This window comes from Triturus cristatus, chromosome 4_1 (genome assembly GCF_964204655.1).
Source record: "Triturus cristatus chromosome 4_1, aTriCri1.1, whole genome shotgun sequence".
Taxonomy (NCBI): Eukaryota; Metazoa; Chordata; class Amphibia; order Caudata; family Salamandridae; genus Triturus; species Triturus cristatus.
This window is the reverse complement of record NC_140585.1, coordinates 109,728,339-109,741,526: the sequence shown is the minus strand read 5'-3', so window position 1 is coordinate 109,741,526 and position 13,188 is coordinate 109,728,339. Positions and strand designations below refer to the sequence as shown.

At 46.7% G+C, this 13,188-nt stretch overlaps 1 non-coding gene across 1 annotated transcript; it reads right to left on the bottom strand.

Moving 5' to 3' along the window:
* Window positions 1-3,434: 3,434 nt before the first annotated feature.
* On the bottom strand, window positions 3,435-3,506 carry TRNAQ-CUG (transfer RNA glutamine (anticodon CUG)). Its single transcript has one exon. It is a non-coding gene; the product is annotated as a tRNA-Gln (tRNA).
* Between the last annotated feature and the right edge of the window lie 9,682 nt (window positions 3,507-13,188).

Below are 13,188 nucleotides of genomic sequence, written 5' to 3'. Positions count from 1 at the left end.
ATCAGGCCACACCAACGAAGTCTCCACTGGCTCCCTGTGGAGAAAAGAGTCACGTTCAAAATCCTCACTCACGCCTACAAATGCCTACACAACAGACCCAAATACTTCAATGACAGAATCAACCTCCACGTACCCAAAAGAAACCTCCGATCTTCCAACCTCGCACTGGCCCAAGCTCCATGCATACACAGAAGCAGAGCAGACGGAAGATCCTTCTCTCACATTGCAGCCAAGACCTGGAACGAGCTACCTGCAGCCATCAGACGCGCCCCCTCGCTGAACACCTTCAGGAAGACCCTCAAGACCTGGCTCTTCGGCTAAACAGATCTGCGGACCCCGCCCCCCAGCGCCTTGATATCCTCACAGGTGAGTAGCACGCTTACAATTCCCTGATTGATTGACTGATTGAATATATCCAACCCCTCCCATGCCTGAGTGCCCCCGGCTGGCTCCCACTGCCCAGGGATGTCCTCCTCTTCCTCCTCATCTTCACAGCCCCTGAACTCCAATACCCCCATGCAATTCCAAATCCCCCCCTTCCAGCAGCAAAATCCCCCCCATCCCCAAAAGGTCTCTTTACCCTCTCCCCGTGATTCCTCTCTTAGATATCCCCTGTCAAACACCGATGGGTCTCTGCCCACCTCAGCATTGACCCCAGCACTTTCTTCCCCACATTCAGGCTGAACGAGGCTATTCATGTGTGCTTTTATTTCGGCACAGCGCTGTGACGTGCTCCCGTTCCCTACCCCCAGCCCCCTCTCTACATTTCTTACAACGGAGCCTTCGCTCCTTTCCCTGCAGTTCCGGTAGTTCTGATCTCACTCGCCTTGAGCCCCGGAGCTGACAGGACCTTTCCTTTCCCTTTTGTGCCGCTTGCACGCATTGAGCCCCCGTGGCCTGAAACTGCCCGTCCCTGATGGAGCAGGTAAAACAAAATTTTGTATACCGCCTCTAATTTGCATGAAATTAATTACATAATCATTCTAATTTTAAATTCCAATGCACTGTTTGCAGTTAAAATGTATTAATCAACTTTTTGCACCTTGATAAACACAAGATATACGTGGGACTAAAATGCTAATTGCATGGCAGAACAATTAATTAATTAATTATGGTACGCAAACTAATCATAGATTGTGGTGAAATAGAAAATTGCATGATTTACGTTGCTTTGTGATTGTTTGTGCTTTTAAAATCATCAAATGCATAATTATCGCTTTAAATGTTGCTGCAGCTAGGAAATACTAATATATAATGGGTTTAGTGTGGGTTTAAACATTATAATCTTCATTTCTATATTTTAATTACTGTTATGTCTGTTTTTGCTTAAGTTGGCATTCGGGCCTACTAGGCCGCTGTACCCAAGATGGCGTTCTCTGAAGCAGATGCCACCATGTGAGCGCGATGATTTCTGCGCATGTCCGGATGGCTCTGGAGATCACCAACTAACCCGAGCTTCGCACACCGTGTTCCCTGTCAAGGATAGGGACTTATTCTCCTGCCAACAGATGTCTATGTGGGAAACAGCAGAAAGGACAATACAGAACCTGTGAAAAGATGGCTTTTTACATTGAACTGTTACATTCGCTGCTCTCGCCTGGGAACTATAATGAAACTTTATAAATTGTGCCATCCAATGCCAAGTCATCATGAAGAACCAGGTTTGCCCTGGGAATCATTTAATAGCCTACAGATAACCCCAAACTGTCCAATCAGAAAAAACAATTCTACCCCAAATGTTGCATGTTAGTATGAAGTAAGACGGAAAAGGGGTATAAAATGCCTCATCCGCCATTGGGTGTTGTCAATAGCTTTTGATTGTTCATGGTGTTAGGTTGCATTGAGCTGTTGGCGGTTTGTTGGTTTGCCTTGGGTTTATTTTGCGTACGGGAGGTAACTTGTAGTGCATCCTATATTTCGTCTGATGGTTTGATCCTTGGCTGGGGGTGAGACAGCCTGTCCTGGGAGTTGTACCTGAGAATGCGGGTAACTCTCTCTTTGATCAGATTCCATCATCGTTGGCAAATTGGTAATTAATTGACTGTGTTTTCTAAATTCATGTTTATTTATTAAATGTTTGATTTCTCTTTTAATAAAACTACATTTATATTATGATCTGTAGTGAATAAATGCAAACGCTAAGAAATGTATTATTAGATAAATAAAATTTGAAATAATAAGAAAGTGGTTTGTGGTTCTTTAATAAATTACAGAAAATACCAAATGTTTCCTAGGCTTTAATTGTGTTTTAACTGGTTCTAATTCACCATCAACCAGTCCAACTAATTGGTCCATCGACCAAGTGGTGGAGTGCCTTGATGTTAGGGTCAGGATTCTGAAGATGTATATGTATAATATGTATATAATATAAAGCAAATTAATCCTGATAGGTAATAAGGTACCCACATGTCCAGCGCTTTTCTCCTGTGTACAGATTTGGGTGAGCTTTATTGAATTGCGAGTGTGTGTTGGTGTTATGGGCCCCACCAATGAAGGAGTGTATGAATGAGTTATTGTGATTAAGAATCTGTGACATAGGGAGAATATGTAAATTTTGTCAATTTTACGCTGCATCACCCCCCAATCTCCCGACTCGGAGCCTCAGACGCTGTTTAAGGCCCCAGCTAAACAAACTCATTCGGGCCGCTCTTCTATCATACGAGCGGTCCTAACACTCACCTCTTAAATTTTTGACCTCTTGGGAGAGGTAAATGCCGCCACCGCGGCAGCCACTCACGCTGACGCCTGCCAATGCGGCCCGATGGGCCCGATGCTCCCGGTGCTAACAAGTCGAGCCACCCAGCCTCACTCAGAAGCTGCATTGCCTCGAGGCCATGGAAGTCTTCCATGGTAAGACTACCTAAAAATGCTCCCCGCAGAAACGCTGGACAATATCTGTGGCCCAGCAAAAAAACGAACTTCCCTGCTGCTCCCAGCCACCAGGTCACCAAACCTAAAATGGTGGCTGGGAGCGGACCCCGCTGGCCCTTATAGTTGGGCTACTTTTGGGCTATTATTTGCTCAGCCCACATTACAAAATGTCCGGAGCCTGGCCAGCCCAACCCCTCCCAAAATGCCCAGGGGGCAGATCTTTTTGCGCTCGGCTGCGCTCAAACTCCCATTCCGCGGATGAACCGGCTCTGCCATAAGAAACAAATCAAGACCCAGCACAGTGTCGAGGAAGAAACCTATGGAAATCAGAAACCCCTGTGGAAGCCAAAAGCAATCGATATCTGTCTTAAATCACACATGGTGGCCTAGATATGCTAGTCACATCATTTCATAAAAGTCTCTCTTTTAAAAAGATGTGCTCAGCTTCCAGCGAGGTTAAAAATAGACAAGATCACACATTAACAGAGCTGCCACTATTGACTGATCATTTTCAACACTGAAGTCAGGTAAAGTGCAACTTATTGATAAACAAATAAAACTTCAGGTCCCACCGAGATTTGAACTCGGATCGCTGGATTCAGAGTCCAGAGTGCTAACCATTACACCATGGAACCGGCTGGAAACTCCGCCCCCACACAGAGGTATTCACCGTAAGGCTGAAGGGGAGGGAGCGAATTTCCCACTTCTAACTTCTGTCACTTTAAATACCACGCCCCCCTCCCCCCCCCTCATTCCAGGCTGTCAGTCACTGTCTGCTCCAAAAATAATATAGTAAATTCAAGGGGGGGGGGGGGTGCCATCATTGGGTATTACATCGATGCTGGCACGGCTTTAATAGTTCACAAAACTGTTTTTCCAACTGCGTTGCTACGAAATAACCATGGGGCTCAGAGAGGACCCCTTTACTATGAGGCTTCCCAGGGGCCTCGAGCGCCTGCTGTGTTCACTGCAGTCTCCTCACACCGTGGGTGGGCGGTGTCTGCTGCCGCTGCTCTGTCCCAGGGCGCCACATGTCTGTTCTGTGCCTCGGGGTGATAAGACTTTGTTTCAGGGAAGCGTTGATTTTTGCACATTTCCAGCGCCTTGAGTACATTTGCAATGCAATCTTTAAGGCCATCTCCCGCCCCCGTTCAGAACCTTCAAACTACAAACAGGGCAGGCCTCCTCGGGCGTTCGTAGTGCGCCCACTGCTGCCGAGGAGCACAGTGGGCGGCAGAGGGCGGCCAGCGAGGGTAAAACCAGGAACACTTTTCGAGAAACACAAATATAGCGTTTTTATTAGAGTTGGGTGGGGAGAGAAACTGAAGGTATAAAACCACACATGATAGTTTGTTTTGATGTTTATACTACCCAAGCAGCTCAAGACATGAGAGGGGCCATCGGCCATTCCACACTGTTCAGCCAGAGCGTGTTGCTGCATCAGGGGTTAGCGTTGCACTTAAGGCAGCCAATAAGGTCAACTCATCCTTAGCTTCACCTTGATAGAAGGTGAAAGGAGGACCAACCAGGCCCCTGAATCTCACCCACGCCCTATTTTGGCGGGCATTAACTTTATGACCCGATCTAGCGTGACCAGATTCTCGCAGTCGGCGCTTTGCGCTTTTCTGGCGCTATAAACATAATTTATTTTTAAAATAATGTATCCGGTTCCGTACATCTGCTTTTTGTCGTTTTGATTTCTCTTTGAATATTAATGTTCTCTGTTTTATAAATTGCAGTGTAAATGTTATTACTTAATAACTGTTTCGTACTAATACATGTTTTACACTTGCTTCTCCTAAGTGAAACGTGTCTGTCCTGTGCGACTGCTACCAATGGTTGAGCTCAGGTTCAAATTACCGAGACCCAGCTGGACCCAGAAAGGAAACAGCTTCCCGGGAACCCACACAGCCGCCCCTGAGTACTCCACAGCTCTTTTAAGACCATTCTCCTGTTAATGAGGCTTTGTTGGTTTGTCACACCTTCTAGAGCCCCTGCCTCGCCACTCTGACTGTTGCTGGAAGAATTAGCACGTGACACAATACCGAGCCCTGTCAGCTGAAACCACGAGGAATCGGGTTTCGGGATGCTTGAATCGGGAGGCGGGAGACTAGCCCTGAAATCGGTAGTCTCCCGCCGGAATCGGGAGGGTTGGCATGTCTGCAGTAAGGAATAGTTCCATTATTACTTCGAGAGGACACAGTGAAACAGTTTCCTAAAATGCTCCCAGATAATCATTATGTACAAAAACAGGCCTTCAAGAAATGGGATTATTTCCAATCCAAATCTGTGGAAATCATGGAAAATGTGTGCTTTTTTTATACAAAAATGATGGCTGTTTGTGGGGGAAATGGGGGCCCTTTGTGTGAAAACTTTGTACAAGATATGCCTTTGTGCACATATCCAAGCTCTAGTTTAACAATATTGGCTGAAACCAAATCTCTTGCACGCAAAAATAAAAAAAGTGTAAATTATTTAAAATGTTCTATCCATCAGTACCTAAAACAACAATTGTAATAATTTATAAAATTATAGATGGGTAACAGTGAATTATGGGTATGTTTTTCATCCAGGGGTTCTGGGTGGCATTAAATAGTCAAAAAGAGCAAAACACGAGTTGTCTATGATGGTATTCAGAACCCAGAGGTGAAAAACATCCCTGTCATCACTTTTTACCCATCTGTAATTTTATGTTATGTATGGACTCCAAAATCAACCTGCCCCTGCTTGCAACTGCTACGCAGTGACAGAGGAGTAGTGGAGGAGCTACATATGACATGGCCTCTGCTATGTATCCCCGTCGCAAAAGTAAAAAAACATGCAAATCCTTCGCTGCCATCCCTGACCAGCTCCCACCCCCGCCTATGCCTGCTTCCCCCGCCTGCTGTTGTGCTTTCAGCTTTCATTCGAAGCAGAGGTGGGCTGACAGGCTCTCAGAGGGGTCAGTCAGGACTGGAAGGCACAACAGTGGGAATCCAGTTTTGCTATCAACTGTTGTGATGTCATAGATTATGAGATACCAAAACTGAAATAAATGATAGAGGCTCACTATGAGAGCCATACATAACAAAAGGAATGTAAAATAGTGTTAGGTGAACTCTAAATAGTATTTGACACTATCTACTCTTAACCTGTGGTCCGGCGTTCTGTGCGGCTTCGCAACACCTACTCAGGGGGTGCTTAGAAAATTAAATAATATTAAAACTTTGATATGGTGTATATAAATAAAGATGCTAAATGTAAGACTCAAAATCTTAAAATGTTCTGTAAATGAGAAGGAATTTGAATTGCAGACTACAAATGAAGCTTGCATCCTCGGATCGGTACTGTGGAAGATGAGTGGCCTCAATTGAATTTAGAAAAGTTCCAACCTTCCCATTGAAAATACAATTTGGATTTTTTATATTTGTTTGTGAAATAAATAAAATATTTAAGTACTTGTGTATTTGTTTGATGACTGCTTGTTTATTTATGTTTGTGCATTGTTTTACGATTCAAATCCACAAAGTTGTTTAGGCTGGGGTCACTGGATTCTAAAAATTACTCTTGGGGCACTGGTGGCCGACACAAACAAACACAAGCGGGTCTTGTGGAGAGGGTGCCGGGGGCAGGAGGCGAATGGGGGGAGTGCGCGGAAAGGGAATTAATACGAATAATTTATAAACAAACACTTAACTGGTGCTGCTGGCTGCCTCACTCTCCTCCGCTGCCAGTTCCTGGTCCCAGAAGTCCCTGGGACAGTATCACGGACTCCCCATCCAATCCCTGCACTGCGCCCAGCATGAGAGCAGCGAGCGGACCGGCCTGAGCGGGTTGGATTAATGCTCGCTCAGGCACAGGGAGTCTGTGCTATTTCTCCGACCTGGCTAAACACTGGCAAAAATATCCACTGTGATTGGCACCCTTAGTCTCCTTGCTAATTACCACTCCTCTTCTTTAGCCTGAATGTCTCTGTGGAATAGCTTAAAAATATCCAAGTTCAGTTTTTTGTTTGGTCCGAAACATGTGACCCCAAGGCCATAGCCAAACCCATATATGGCAACTTCATTGTATGATGAGCGTCATCCTTCTCCTCATCTCCCTTTTTAGCCCCCCTTTTTCTTTATCGATCTTGTTATCACATTGTAGTTCCCTATTACACCTACATCCTTCCTTTGTTTTCTTTGTCCCACTGTATGGTCCTCATTTATTGTGTCTTTTTCCCTTACCACCTTATCTCTCCCATCAACATTAATTACACCATCACCAACCCCCACTGAATTTGGTGTAAATTTAACAAGTTCTTGATCGTGGGCATTCCATTCCGACCACCAAGAAAGTTTCTTTCTTTGCTCAGAAGGCACTTCCCTGCTCGCTGACCAACTCCCTAGTGTCCTTCCTCTGCAATAAGTGGTGTTCCCGACGTCCGCTCCTGACTACTGGAATGCACCAAATCTTCCTCTGTACACCGTTAAACTTTAAGTCCCTTCAGTCATCATCTTCTGCCTTACCTCTCCTCACTTATCACCACTTTCCTTCAATTCATCTTCTTCCCATGCATCACTGTCATCCCATAATCCATTTCCAAAACATCATCTCCCTCTCTACCGTACTCACCACTCTTTCCCGGTCTCGCAATGTCTCGTACACCACCATCATATAAACTCCACTCTCTCATTGATATGGGCTGTGGTGAGTCACCTTATTCCCCACAGCAGGGGCAGCTGCCTCAGGCTCGCCCTGTGCTTCATGCCAATGGCCAGGAGCCGTATTCGACTCCCTTGGTCTGCGGATACAGTCTCCAGACCTATCCGCTGGTATCTGACTTGCCTTGCCCCCCAGGCCGCTCAAATCTGAGAGGCCTCCATTGCCAGTGGTCACTGGAGCTGTAGCGACCCCTACCTGACCTATCTGTCCTGTCTTTCTACCGCTGGTATCCAAACACACTGACTCTTTGTCTTTACAATCTTCCACCTGCTTGTATTTGTCCGTAAGCATCCCTGGCTATAAAATTGATCAGAATATGGACTGCTGAATATTTCGCCTCTTTCCCTCCAGTGACATCATTCTCTACACATTGCCTCCAAATCCGTCAACTGCGCAGCCTCTCCTGTTGTTTGTCTCACTTCAACTACCACACTGTGACCATGAGGAATAAAAAATTAGCTAGCATTCGCGCCAAGAATTTTCAATTCTATTAAGGACACGGAGGCTTCGCATTATGCTTCTCTTTCTTTTATTTGCTACTCACAGCAGCCAATGAAAATCGTTTTGTATGCAAATAAAACTACATTTCCCATGATGCTTGTCCATACATCACATCCTGTACAGTCCTATAAGAGCCACAGTATCCTGTTTCTGTTCCTCTTTCTTTGCTCGAACCTAACATTAACCTCAGTCCAAAATAAGGAACATGAGTCCCCACAATCATCCTCCAACATGGAAGAACCATAACCAAACTGGAAAGTTTATATCTTCTAATCCAGAAGTACTTCTGCTCCGTCTTCTTTTCCAGAACCTGAAAGGAATGAGACAGGGAAAAACCCGTAACTTCGGCTTATACAGAATATCAAATACATGAGGGTGGGTAATTTATTATTAATATTGTAATAAAAACCGGGTGGGATAATCCTGTGTCCTTAATAGAATTGAAAATTCTTGGGGCGAATGCTAGCTAATTTTTTATTCTATTACAGGACTAGAGGCTTCGCATTATGCTGGTTTAACGCTTATCAAAACACAACTACAACTACATCACCCACCGGTTTATAACAACAGTTCAAATGTAGACTTAGAAAAACGAAGCAACAGATCTCCAGATGTCTGGAACGGTAAAAGACATCATATAACATTGAGACGCCATGGCACCAAGATAGAAGGTGCCCCAATCTTAGGGTATGAATACCTACTTCCGTCAGTTGACCGTAACCTCCTGGCTATAAAAGCCGCAGGCACAGTTTTAAAACGTATGTAATATGATCACCCATCTGGGGAACATCCTTTGTAAGCCGTAAGGCAATGAACCCCACATAAGTGCAGTAACTGGAACACACAATTTATAACAGTTCTAGACAAAATGTCGTACTAAAGTAAACTCCCTCTGGAGTATATACTGTACCTATAAATCCAGGGTCTTTCCATCGTAGAAACACCGACAGGTGGCTAGGCTTAAAAACGTAGGACAGAGAAAAATAGTTGTCAACGGATCAGGAGCCGTTGATCTAAGAAGTAAAGAACTATAGAACATGCTACAGAGGGGAATTTTTTGTTGATTTGGGAGGTTCACCCCTCTAATACCTTAATATAGCTAACAGAATACCGGCGCAAGCGCACCGGTTTGCCCATCATCCGAGGATGACTGGCAGAAAAAAACGGCCGAACGGCCGCTGCGAACTAAACGATATGCCAAGTCTTATGACATTGGTACTAAAAAACCATTCACAAAATGGAGAATTCAGCCCCCACAGAAACCACGCGTTGTGTACTTACCGGCGAACCCGGCCTTCCCATGTTAAAGAACATCGTGTGTGATTAGAATGACTCAGATTTAGGAAAAGAACGCCTGTAGCATGTCTGGAACCGGCCATTGCCAGTGGAGCCGAAAAATCTGTATGTCCTAAGGAATAGCTGCCCCATTGACCACCGGGAGCCGTGCAGGAGGGGCCTGGAGGATCGTGGAGAGGCACAGTCGCAGCCTGACACAAGGATTACGGGAAAACAAGGTGGGCTTCCATAAGGGGGATGCCAAGATTGCTTCCGCCAGTCGGCGTGATATTGTATCCTGCTCATTGAATTGACGTGAACAGAGGGGAGCATAGGTCAGTTCCACTGACAGTCGCGGGACAGGGCATTAATCGTGTTACTGATGGATCTGGCTCCAGATGTTGTAAGTGGCGAAGTAGTCCTGACGCTAAAAGGTCAGTTGTACAAGGACCCTGAAAAATCCCACAATGACTGAATCTCATTCGGTCGAAACTGCCATTCGCTGTAATCTAGGAGATACCCGGGATATCAATCCGCCACAAAGCGCAACTGTTGTGGAATGTATTCTGAAATCACCTACTCAGATGACTGAGGCAGAATGTCTAAAATCCTTCACTATCTCCACGAGGAAGATGACCTCATACCTTCCAACTTGCTGATGGTCCGCACTGCCAGGAAAGTGAAAATCAGAGAAAATATCCGGAAGTGACTGTGGTTAGGAGTCTGATTCTGCAATCGTATCCAGGAGACGGTAGCGCCTGATCGCATATTGGATAGGATATGTCAAAGACCTGTGGGGGAAGGTCCGAAATGAAGTGGAAAGGGGGGGGAAGAAACTTTGACAAAAGAGGCGAATAGCGCAAGTACTCTGACAATTCACAATGGAATCGGAACTCCACCGTCCGGGACGGACAAGGGAACAAGACAATCCTGGAAAGTTCTAACCCAAAACAGAAAGGCACTGAATATATAGTTGAAAATTGTGAGCCTAAGAGCTAAGTCTATGTTAAAATGACTGACACGCCTCTTGGTTTGGTGCTCCGCATATCGCCGGCAACCCAGTGGACTCCGTGCATGAACTGCACAATGCGGCGCCCCCCCAGCCTAGATTTAGAAGTAGGCACTGGGGAAAGAGCAACAGATGGACTGTTGATGGGTTGCACTTCGGCGATGCAATCCGCCATGGATCGCGCAACTTACAAGGAGCATGGCGCTCGAGGGCTGACTTGGTCAGTGCACAAATGGATGCACGAGCGGGTTACTGAACCTGGCTCGCGATTCCAGTGTCCTTTACTCCTGAAGCGTGATTGAAGCACTTGAGGAACCTTGGACTCAGAGAGGGGAAAAGTACTTACTTTTGGAACTTTCCTAGTCCTCTTTCTATGATGACATCCATGGTCCAATGAGATCACTCACTTGGCTTTTTAAATGAACTGCCCGCGAAAGCCTTTGATTTTTGAACTTTCCAGCATACAACCGGCATTGAGGAAGGCATCCGCCGAAACGCGTCTGCCAGGAGCTGCGAGAGAGGACTTCGCGTTACTGTAAAAGTGCTATATGGCGGCATTAAATTACTGAATTGCAACCCAAGCATGTGTCAGCCCGTTTTTATCCACAAAGCGGGATTGGTGGTATGTTTAAAGGCGGAGGTCGGCTCCGCTTGACTGACACGCCTCTTGGTTTGGTGCTCCGCATATCGCCGGCAACCCAGTGGACTCCGTGCATGAACTGCACAATGCGGCGCCCCCCCAGCCTAGATTTAGAAGTAGGCACTGGGGAAAGAGCAACAGATGGACTGTTGATGGGTTGCACTTCGGCGATGCAATCCGCCATGGATCGCGCAACTTACAAGGAGCATGGCGCTCGAGGGCTGACTTGGTCAGTGCACAAATGGATGCACGAGCGGGTTACTGAACCTGGCTCGCGATTCCAGTGTCCTTTACTCCTGAAGCGTGATTGAAGCACTTGAGGAACCTTGGACTCAGAGAGGGGAAAAGTACTTACTTTTGGAACTTTCCTAGTCCTCTTTCTATGATGACATCCATGGTCCAATGAGATCACTCACTTGGCTTTTTAAATGAACTGCCCGCGAAAGCCTTTGATTTTTGAACTTTCCAGCATACAACCGGCATTGAGGAAGGCATCCGCCGAAACGCGTCTGCCAGGAGCTGCGAGAGAGGACTTCGCGTTACTGTAAAAGTGCTATATGGCGGCATTAAATTACTGAATTGCAACCCAAGCATGTGTCAGCCCGTTTTTATCCACAAAGCGGGATTGGTGGTATGTTTAAAGGCGGAGGTCGGCTCCGCTTGACTGACACGCCTCTTGGTTTGGTGCTCCGCATATCGCCGGCAACCCAGTGGACTCCGTGCATGAACTGCACAATGCGGCGCCCCCCCAGCCTAGATTTAGAAGTAGGCACTGGGGAAAGAGCAACAGATGGACTGTTGATGGGTTGCACTTCGGCGATGCAATCCGCCATGGATCGCGCAACTTACAAGGAGCATGGCGCTCGAGGGCTGACTTGGTCAGTGCACAAATGGATGCACGAGCGGGTTACTGAACCTGGCTCGCGATTCCAGTGTCCTTTACTCCTGAAGCGTGATTGAAGCACTTGAGGAACCTTGGACTCAGAGAGGGGAAAAGTACTTACTTTTGGAACTTTCCTAGTCCTCTTTCTATGATGACATCCATGGTCCAATGAGATCACTCACTTGGCTTTTTAAATGAACTGCCCGCGAAAGCCTTTGATTTTTGAACTTTCCAGCATACAACCGGCATTGAGGAAGGCATCCGCCGAAACGCGTCTGCCAGGAGCTGCGAGAGAGGACTTCGCGTTACTGTAAAAGTGCTATATGGCGGCATTAAATTACTGAATTGCAACCCAAGCATGTGTCAGCCCGTTTTTATCCACAAAGCGGGATTGGTGGTATGTTTAAAGGCGGAGGTCGGCTCCGCTTGACTGACACGCCTCTTGGTTTGGTGCTCCGCATATCGCCGGCAACCCAGTGGACTCCGTGCATGAACTGCACAATGCGGCGCCCCCCCAGCCTAGATTTAGAAGTAGGCACTGGGGAAAGAGCAACAGATGGACTGTTGATGGGTTGCACTTCGGCGATGCAATCCGCCATGGATCGCGCAACTTACAAGGAGCATGGCGCTCGAGGGCTGACTTGGTCAGTGCACAAATGGATGCACGAGCGGGTTACTGAACCTGGCTCGCGATTCCAGTGTCCTTTACTCCTGAAGCGTGATTGAAGCACTTGAGGAACCTTGGACTCAGAGAGGGGAAAAGTACTTACTTTTGGAACTTTCCTAGTCCTCTTTCTATGATGACATCCATGGTCCAATGAGATCACTCACTTGGCTTTTTAAATGAACTGCCCGCGAAAGCCTTTGATTTTTGAACTTTCCAGCATACAACCGGCATTGAGGAAGGCATCCGCCGAAACGCGTCTGCCAGGAGCTGCGAGAGAGGACTTCGCGTTACTGTAAAAGTGCTATATGGCGGCATTAAATTACTGAATTGCAACCCAAGCATGTGTCAGCCCGTTTTTATCCACAAAGCGGGATTGGTGGTATGTTTAAAGGCGGAGGTCGGCTCCGCTTGACTGACACGCCTCTTGGTTTGGTGCTCCGCATATCGCCGGCAACCCAGTGGACTCCGTGCATGAACTGCACAATGCGGCGCCCCCCCAGCCTAGATTTAGAAGTAGGCACTGGGGAAAGAGCAACAGATGGACTGTTGATGGGTTGCACTTCGGCGATGCAATCCGCCATGGATCGCGCAACTTACAAGGAGCATGGCGCTCGAGGGCTGACTTGGTCAGTGCACAAATGGATGCACGAGCGGGT